The sequence below is a fragment of the Syngnathus scovelli genome, unplaced genomic scaffold (genome assembly GCF_024217435.2).
Source record: "Syngnathus scovelli strain Florida unplaced genomic scaffold, RoL_Ssco_1.2 HiC_scaffold_138, whole genome shotgun sequence".
NCBI classification, from domain to species: domain Eukaryota; kingdom Metazoa; phylum Chordata; class Actinopteri; order Syngnathiformes; family Syngnathidae; genus Syngnathus; species Syngnathus scovelli.
This window is the reverse complement of record NW_026061230.1, coordinates 17,501-26,913: the sequence shown is the minus strand read 5'-3', so window position 1 is coordinate 26,913 and position 9,413 is coordinate 17,501.

The window sequence follows — 9,413 nt, the reverse complement described above, 5'->3', positions numbered from 1 at the left end:
AGCCGATGGCACTTAGAAAATATTCGTTAAACTTGACAGGACCTCCAGGGGAAGAGGCCGAATTTTCGCTCGTTCAGGCCGACCGGAGGAACCGGCCGAGTCGGACACATTACGGCGGAAGAGCCGATGGCACTTAGAAAATATTCGTTAAACTTGACAGGACCTCCAGGGGAAGAGGCCGAATTTTCGCTCGTTCAGGCCGACCGGAGGAACCGGCCGGGTCGGACACCTTACGGCGGAAGAGCCGATGGCACTTAGAAAATATTCGCCAAAATGTTCCGGACCTCCAGGGGAAGAGGCCGAATTTTCACTTGTTCAGGCCGACCGGAGGAACCGGCCGGGTCGGACACGTTACGGCGGAACAGCCGTTGGCACTTAGAAAATATTCGTCAAAGTCGTCCGGACCTCCAGGGGAAGAGGCCGAATTTTCGCTCGTTCGGGCCGACCGGAGGAACCGGCCGGGTCGGACACGTTACGGCGCAACAGCCGTTCGCACTTAGAAAATATTCGCCAAAGTCGTCCGGACCTCCAGGGGAAGAGGCCGAATTTTCGCTCGTTCGGGCCGACCGGAGGAACCGGCCGGGTCGGACACGTTACGGCGCAACAGCCGTTGGCACTTTGAAAATATTCGCCAAAATGTTCCGGACCTCCAGGGGAAGAGGCCGAATTTTCGCTCGTTCGGGCCGACCGGAGGAACCGGCCGGGTCGGACACGTTACGGCGCAACAGCCGTTGGCACTTTGAAAATATTCGCCAAAATGTTCCGGACCTCCAGGGGAAGAGGCCGAATTTTCGCTCGTTCGGGCCGACCGGAGGAACCGGCCGGGTCGGACACGTTACGGCGCAACAGCCGTTGGCACTTTGAAAATATTCGCCAAAATGTTCCGGACCTCCAGGGGAAGAGGCCGAATTTTCGCTCGTTCGGGCCGACCGGAGGAACCGGCCGGGTCGGACACTTTACGGCGCAACAGCCGTTGGCACTTTGAAAATATTCGCCAAAATGTTCCGGACCTCCAGGGGAAGAGGCCGAATTTTCGCTCGTTCGGGCCGACCGGGAGAACCAGCCGAGGCGGACACTTTACGGCGCAACAGCCGTTGGCACTTTGAAAATATTCGCCAAAATGTTCCGGACCTCCAGGGGAAGAGGCCGAATTTTCGCTCGTTCGGGCCGACCGGGAGAACCAGCCGAGGCGGACACTTTACGGCGGTTGAGCCGTTGGCACTTAGAAATTATTCAGACTTCCATCAAACACACATCGGCCTTTTGCCGTCACTGCCCGGGATGGGCACCGTGGTAGCTCGGACAGTTCGTGTGACAGCTTCCGCTGGCACTTAGAAAATTTTTAAAATGAAAATAAACAGTTCTGCACATACGTGCCGACTATATTTTGCGAAAGGGGGGTAAAGTGATGAGTACACTAACTGGGGGGACCAAGTACATAAAGCCTACCCCTGGTACCTCAGAGAGGCCGAATTTTCGAATTCTGAGGCCGAGCTGGGGAACCAGACGAGGCGGACACTTTTCCGAGCGAGAGCCGATGGCACTTAGAAAATTTTCGGCTAAGTCGGCAGGACTTCCAGAGCGAGAGGCCGAATATTCGTCATCTGTGGCCGACCGGGGAACCAGCGAAGGCGGATAGGCGGTCACGGATGTCCCGCCGGCTGGTCCGCGGGCCAATTTGGGTCCCGTAATTTAGCGGTCGCGGTCCGGAATCCACGCCGGCCGGGGAACCAGCGCAGGCGGATAGGCGGTCACGGAGGTCCCGCCGGCTGGTCCGCGGGCCAATTTTGGTCCCGTAAGTGAGCGGCCGCGGCCCGGAATACACGCCGACCGGGGAACCAGCGAAGGCGGATAGGCGGTCACGGAGGTCCCGCCGGCTGGTCCGCGGGCCAATTGGGGTCCCGTAAATTAGCGGTCGCGGCCCGGAATTCGCGCCGGCCGGGGAACCAGCGCAGGCGCATAGGCGGTCACGGAGGTCCCGCCGGCTGGTCCGCGGGCCAATCGGGGTCCCGTAAGTTAGCGGTCGCGGCCCGGAATTCGCGCCGGCCGGGGAACCAGCGCAGGCGGATAGGCGGTCACGGAGGTCCCGCCGGCTGGTCCGCGGGCCAATCGGGGTCCCGTAAGTTAGCGGTCGCGGCCCGGAATTCGCGCCGGCCGGGGAACCAGCGCAGGCGGATAGGCGGTCACGGAGGTCCCGCCGGCTGGTCCGCGGGCCAATCGGGGTCCCGTAAGTTAGCGGTCGCGGCCCGGAATTCGCGCCGGCCCGCAGCCACCACCAGGCGGATAGGCGGTCACGGAGGTCCCGCCGGCCGGTCCGCGGGGGGAACTGCGCCCTCTGGCGGACACGCTATTGTAAATGAATGGGGTTTGGCACTTAGTGCATTTTTCGCCGAAGCCGACGAGCGCTCCGGGCGAGGAGGCCGGATTCTCGCCATCCGTGGCCGGCCGGGGAACCGGCCAAGGCGGATAGGCGGTCACGGGGGTCCCGCCGGCTGGTCCGCGGGCCAATTGGGGTCCCGTAAGTTAGCGGTCGCGGCCCGGAATCCGCGCCGGCCAGCAGCCACCGGGAGGCGGATAGGCTGTCACGGAGGTCCCGCCGGCTGGTCCGCGGGCCATTTAGGGTCCCGTAGGTGAGCGGTCGCGGCCCGGAATCCAGGCCGGCCAGGAGGCACCGCCAGGCGGATAGGCGGTCACGGAGGTCCCGCCAGCTGGTCCGCGGGCCATTTATGGTCCCGTAAGTTAGCGGTCGCGGCCCGGAATCCACGCCGGCCAGGAGGCACCGGCAGGCGGATGGGCGGTCACGGAGGTCCCGCCAGCTGGTCCGCGGGCCGTTTAGGGTCCCGTAAGTTAGCGGTCGCGGCCCGGAATCCACGCCGGCCAGGAGGCACCGCCAGGCGGGTAGGCTGTCACGGAGGTCCCGCCAGCTGGTCCGCGGGCCAATTAGGGTCCCGTAAGTTAGCGGTCGCGGCCCGGAATCCGCGCCGGCCAGCAGCCACCGCCAGGCGGGTAGGCTGTCACGGAGGTCCCGCCGGCCGGTCCGCGGGCCAATCAGGGTCCCGTAAGTGAGCGGTCGCGGCCCGGAATGCACGCCGGCCAGCAGGCACCGCCAGGCGGATAGGCGGTCACGGAGGTCCCGCCGGCCGGTCCGCGGGCCAATCAGGGTCCCGTAAGTGAGCGGTCGCGGCCCGGAATGCACGCCGGCCAGGAGGCACCGCCAGGCGGATAGGCGGTCACGGAGGTCCCGCCGGCCGGTCCGCTGGCCAATTACCTCCAGCCGAGCGGATATGAACTTTATTAGCACCTTCTACGAGATGGCGGAGCCTTATTCGACAACCAGCACCTCGGCTTAGCATTTTCCACGGCCCGCTGATCTTCCAGAAGACGTCCAGCCGGTTTCCTCCTCACATTTTAAGCCGGCCGAGGCTTCCGGCACCCCGGCTAAGCTTTCTCCACGGCCCGCTGAGCTTCCAGAAGACCTCCAGCCGGTTCTCCCGGTGCTTTCCTCCTCACGTTTTAAGCCGGCCGAGGCTTCCGGCACCCCGGCTAAGCTTTTTCCCACACCCCGCTGAGCTTCCAGGGGACCTCCAGCCGGTTCTCCGCGCGCTTCCTCCTCACTTTTAAGCCGGCCGAGGCTCCAGGCACCCCGGCCAAGCGTTTCCCACGGCCCGCTGAGCTTCCAGGGGACCTCCAGCCGGTTCTCCCGGTGCCTCGCGCCTCGCTTTGTGAGCCGGCCGAGGCTTCCAGCACCTCGGCTGAGCGTTTCCCACGGCCCGCTGAGCTTCCAGGGGACCTCCAGCCGGTTCTCCCGGTGCCTCGCGCCTCGCTTTGCGAGCCGGCCGAGGCTTCCAGCACCTCGGCTGAGCGTTTTCGGCGGCCCGTTGCTCTCCCGGAGGTCGCAACGGGGAGTTACCTCCCTCTCGCGGACACGGCGAGTAAATACACCGCCTCTCGCACTTTGCGCGGGTAAACGGCGGGAGTAACTGTGACTCTCTTAAGGTAGGCTCACTTGACATTTATTTATTCATGTATTTATTTATTTTTGACGGTTCGCGGAGGCGATGACGCTCCGCGCGGGTAAACGGCGGGAGTAACTGCGACTCTCCTAAGGTATGCTCACTTGACTATTTATTCATGTATTTATTTATTTTTGACGGTTCGCGGAGGCGATGACGCTCCGCGCGGGTAAACGGCGGGAGTAACTGTGACTCTCTTAAGGTAGGCTCACTTGACATCTATTTACTTATGTATTTATTTATTTTTGACGGTTCGCGGAGGCGATGACGCTCCGCGCGGGTAAACGGCGGGAGTAACTGTGACTCTCTTAAGGTAGGCTCACTTGACATTTATTCATTTATGTACTTATTTATTTTTGACGGTTCGCGGAGGCGATGACGCTCCGCGCGGGTAAACGGCGGGAGTAACTGTGACTCTCTTAAGGTAGGCTCACTTGACATTTATTTTGGCGGTTCGCGGAGGCGCCGGGAGGCCGTGCGCGCGCGCGCAGAGCGGCCGAATAACGCTCCGCCGGCCCCGGGTGATTACCGAGAGGCTCCCCGGCCTCGCGGAGCTCCGACGCTCCTCCGCGGGACCTCCGGCGGCCGGCGCGCTCGCGCACCACCCCCCGGCACCGCCGGGAGGCCGTGCGCGCGCGCGCAGAGCGGCCGAATAACGCTCCGCCGGCCCCGGGTGATTACCGAGAGGCTCCCCGGCCTCGCGGAGCTCCGACGCTCCTCCGCGGGACCTCCGGCGGCCGGCGCGCTCGCGCACCACCCCCCGGTGCTCCGGCGGCCCCGGGTGACGACTAAGAGGCTCCCCGGCCGGCCTCGCGGAGCTCCGGCGCTCCTCCGCGGGACTTCCAGCGGCCGGCGCGCTCACGCACCACCCCCCGGCACCACCCGGGAGGCCGTGCTCGCGCGCCAAGTGGCCGAAAATAGCTCCAAGCCCAGCGGATCGGCTGCTTGGAAGCACCGCGCCGTCCGGCTCCACCTGGTACCTCGCACGGCTCTCATCTCCCCCCCGCACGGACTTCCGAGCGCTCGGGGAGACGCTCGGAAGCTGCCGGTGCCGCCGCGGCGGGGAATTGCCTCCCTCTGGCGGACGCGGCGAGTAAAAACACCACCTCTCGCACTTTGCGCACACTTACTTGCGTGGGTCCGCTTCCGATGACACTTTGAGCGGCCAAACGGCGGGAGTAACTACGACTCTCTTAAGGTAGGCTCACTTGACATTTATTTATGTATTTATTTATTTTTGACGGTTCGCGGAGGCGATGACGCTCCGCGCGGGTAAACGGCGGGAGTAACTGTGACTCTCTTAAGGTAGCCTGACTCGACGTCTTTTTCAACGGTGGCTGGAGGACCCGGGCGGTTCTCGGGGGTGCGTCGCTCCTCACTTTTGACGCCCGAGGAGGCTCCCGGCACCTCGGCTACGCGTTTTCGGCGGCCCGCTGAGCTTCCAGAAGACCTCCAGCCGGTTCTCCCGGTGCTTTCCTCCTCACGTTTTAAGCCGGCCGAGGCTCCCGGCACCCCGGCCAAGCGTTTCCCACGGCCCGCTGAGCTTCCAGGGGACCTCCGGCCGGTTCTCCGCGCGCTTTCCTCCTCACTTTTAAGCCGGCCGAGGCTTCCGGCACCCCGGCCAAGCGTTTCCCACGTCCCGCTGAGCTTCCAGGGGACCTCCGGCCGGTTCTCCGCGCGCTTTCCTCCTCACATTTTAAGCCGGCCGAGGCTCCAGGCACCCCGGCTAAGCTTTCTCCACGGCCCGCTGAGCTTCCAGGGGACCTCCGGCCGGTTCTCCGCGCGCTTTCCTCCTCACTTTTAAGCCGGCCGAGGCTTCCGGCACCCCGGCCAAGCCTTTCCCACGGCCCGCTGAGCTTCCAGGGGACATCCAGCCGGTTCTCCGCGCGCCCCCCTCCTAACTCGACGCCCGAGGAGGCTCCAGGCACCCCGGCCGAGCCTTTTCGGCGGCCCGCTGATCTCCCGGAGGTCGCAACGGGGAATTGCCTCCCTCTCGCGGACACGGCGCGTAAATGCACCGCCTCTCGCACTTTGCGCACACTCACTCGCATCGCTACGCCTCCCGTGGCACTTTAAGCGACCGGGACCACCGCGAGCGCGGGCGATGACTAAGAGGCTCCCCGGCCGGCCTCGCGGAGCTCCGACGCTCCCCCGCGGGACTTCCGGCGGCCGGCCGGAGCCTCGGCACGGCTGCCGCACTCCCTAATAACACCCCGCGGACCCCCGCGAGCCGAACGCTCGCTGCCGCGGGCGACCCGTGCCAAGGCGGACGCGTGACGGCGCGGGAGCCCTCGGCACTATATCACGGTCACGTATGTAGTCAAATCGTGTAAAATCACCGTTAGTTTATTCATAATATAGGTAATAATTAAATAAATATTAACATCGCGTATATCATTAATAAACACATGTATGTATTTATTTAATAATTAAATAAATATTAACATCGCGTATAATCATGCGCAATACTTCGTGGCCGACCGGGGAACCGGCGAAGGCGGACGCATCGCGGCGCGAGAGCCGTTGGCACTTTGGAAAAATAAATAAATAAATAAATAAATAAATAATAATTCGCCGACCGGGCTCCGGGGGGAGAGGCCGATTTTTGGCCGTTCGTGGCCGACCGGGGAACCGGCGAAGGCGGACGCATCGCGGCGCGAGAGCCGTTGGCACTTTGGAAAAATAAATAAATAAATAAATAAATAAATAAATAATTCGCCGACCGGGCTCCGGGGCAAGAGGCCGAATTTTCGCTCGTTCGGGCCGACCGGGGAACCGGCGAAGGCGGACGCAGCGCGGCGCGAGAGCCGTTGGCACTTTGAAAAAAAAAAAAAAAAAAAAAAAAAAAATTCGCCCACCGGGCTCCGGGGGAAGAGGCCGGCTTTTCGCCGTTCGCGGCCGACCGGGGAACCGGCGAAAGCGGACGCGCTCTCTAACGAGCCCCGCCGGCCGGAGGAAGTGCGCCCTCTGGCGGACACGCCGTTGTAAATGAATGGGGTTTGGCACTTAGTGCATTTTTCGCCCAAGTCGAAGCGCGCTCCGGGCGAGGAGGCCGGATTCTCGCCACCCGTGGCCGGCCGGGGAACCGGCCAAGGCGGACGCGCTCTCTAACGAGCCCCGCCGGCCGGAGGAAGTGCGCCCTCTGGCGGACACGCCGTTGTAAATGAATGGGGTTTGGCACTTGGTGCATTTTTCGCCCAAGTCGAAGCGCGCTCCGGGCGAGGAGGCCGGATTCTCGCCACCCGTGGCCGGCCGGGGAACCGGCGAAGGCGGATAGGCTTTCACGGAGGATCCGCCGGCTGGTCCGCGGGCCGATTAGGGTCCCGCGATGTGAGCGGTGGCGGTCCGGAATCCAGGCCGGCCAGGAGGCACCGCCAGGCGGATAGGCTTTCACGGAGGTCCCGCCGGCTGGTCCGCGGGCCGATTAGGGTCCCGCGAGTGAGCGGTGGCGGTCCGGAATCCAGGCCGGCCCGGAGCCACCGCCAGGCGGATAGGCTTTCACGGAGGAGCCGCCGGCTGGTCCGCCGGGGGAAGTGCGCCCTCTGGCGGACACGCCGTTGTAAATGAATGGGGTTTGGCACTTTGTGCATTTTTCGACCAGCGGCAACGCAGGCTGACGGGCGGCCGCTTCCGCGGGCCGGCACTACTCTACGGAGGCGCTAGCCGCCTCCGGTGGGGGCCGTGTGATCTCGCTGGATGCCCGAGGACCTTCCGCCAGGCCCGGCCGCAGCTTTTGCGCGCGCCCGGTCCTATTACCTGGTGGAAGCTGGAGGCCGGGGCTCGGCAGCTCGCTGCCCGGGGACCCTCCGCGAGGCCCGGCCGCAGCTTTTACGCACGGCCGCTGCTATTCTCTGGCTCCGGCTTCGTCCCGGAGGGTGCTTGGGGAACGGCGGCGCACACCGCGAACGGCCGGTGGCGGTCGGCCGGTGGCGGTCGGCTGGTGGCGGTCGGCTGGTGGCGGTCGGGGGTGGCGCTTGGGGATGGCGCTTGGGGATGGTGGCTGTCGGCTGGTGGCGGTCGGCTGGTGGCGCTTGGGGATGGCGCTTGGGGATGGTGGCTGTCGGCTGGTGGCGGTCGGCTGGTGGCGGTCGCCTTGTGGCGGTCGGGGATGGCGCTTGGGGATGGTGGCTGTCGCCTTGTGGCGGTCGGCTGGTGGCGGTCGGCTGGTGGCGGTCGGGGGGTGGCGGTCGGGGGTGGCGCTTGGGGATGGTGGCTGTCGCCTTGTGGCGGTCGGCTGGTGGCGGTCGGCTGGTGGCGGTCGGGGGGTGGCGGTCGGGGGTGGCGCTTGGGGATGGTGGCTGTCGCCTTGTGGCGGTCGGCTGGTGGCGGTCGGCTGGTGGCGGTCGGCTGGTGGCGGTCGGGGGTGGCGCTTGGGGATGGTGGCTGTCGCCTTGTGGCGGTCGGCTGGTGGCGGTCGGCTGGTGGCGGTCGGGGGTGGCGCTTGGGGATGGTGGCTGTCGCCTTGTGGCGGTCGGCTGGTGGCGGTCGGCTGGTGGCGGTCGGGGGGTGGCGGTCGGGGGTGGCGCTTGGGGATGGTGGCTGTCGCCTTGTGGCGGTCGGCTGGTGGCGGTCGGCTGGTGGCGGTCGGCTGGTGGCGGTCGGGGGTGGCGCTTGGGGATGGTGGCTGTCGCCTTGTGGCGGTCGGCTGGTGGCGGTCGGCTGGTGGCGGTCGGGGGGTGGCGGTCGGGGGTGGCGCTTGGGGATGGTGGCTGTCGCCTTGTGGCGGTCGGCTGGTGGCGGTCGGCTGGTGGCGGTCGGGGGGTGGCGGTCGGGGGTGGCGCTTGGGGATGGTGGCTGTCGCCTTGTGGCGGTCGGCTGCTGGCGGTCGGCTGGTGGCGGTCGGCTGGTGGCGGTCGGGGGTGGCGCTTGGGGATGGTGGCTGTCGCCTTGTGGCGGTCGGCTGGTGGCGGTCGGCTGGTGGCGGTCGGGGGTGGCGCTTGGGGTTGGTGGCTGTCGCCTTGTGGCGGTCGGCTGGTGGCGGTCGGCTGGTGGCGCTTGGGGATGGTGGCTGTCGCCTTGTGGCGGTCGGCTGGTGGCGGTCGCCTTGTGGCGGTCGGGGATGGCGCTTGGGGATGGTGGCTGTCGCCTTGTGGCGGTCGGCGGTGGTGGTTTGGGACCGGCGTCCGGCGCAAAGTGCGTGTTGCGCGGGCCGGAGAAAATTTAGGCCAGGGGCCCGCCGCTGGAGAAATTTTTAGGTACCAGGGGTGGATTTTTTTTGTCACCGCAGGAGGGGGACGTTGCCTCCGTCCGTGTCCGACGGAAAGTGCGTGTTGCGCGGGCCGGAGAAAGTTTAGGCCAGGGGCCCGCCGCTGGAGAAATTTTTAGGTACCAGGGGTGGATTTTTTTTGTCACCGCAGGAGGGGGACGTTGCCTCCGTCGGTGTCCGGCGGAAAGTGCGTG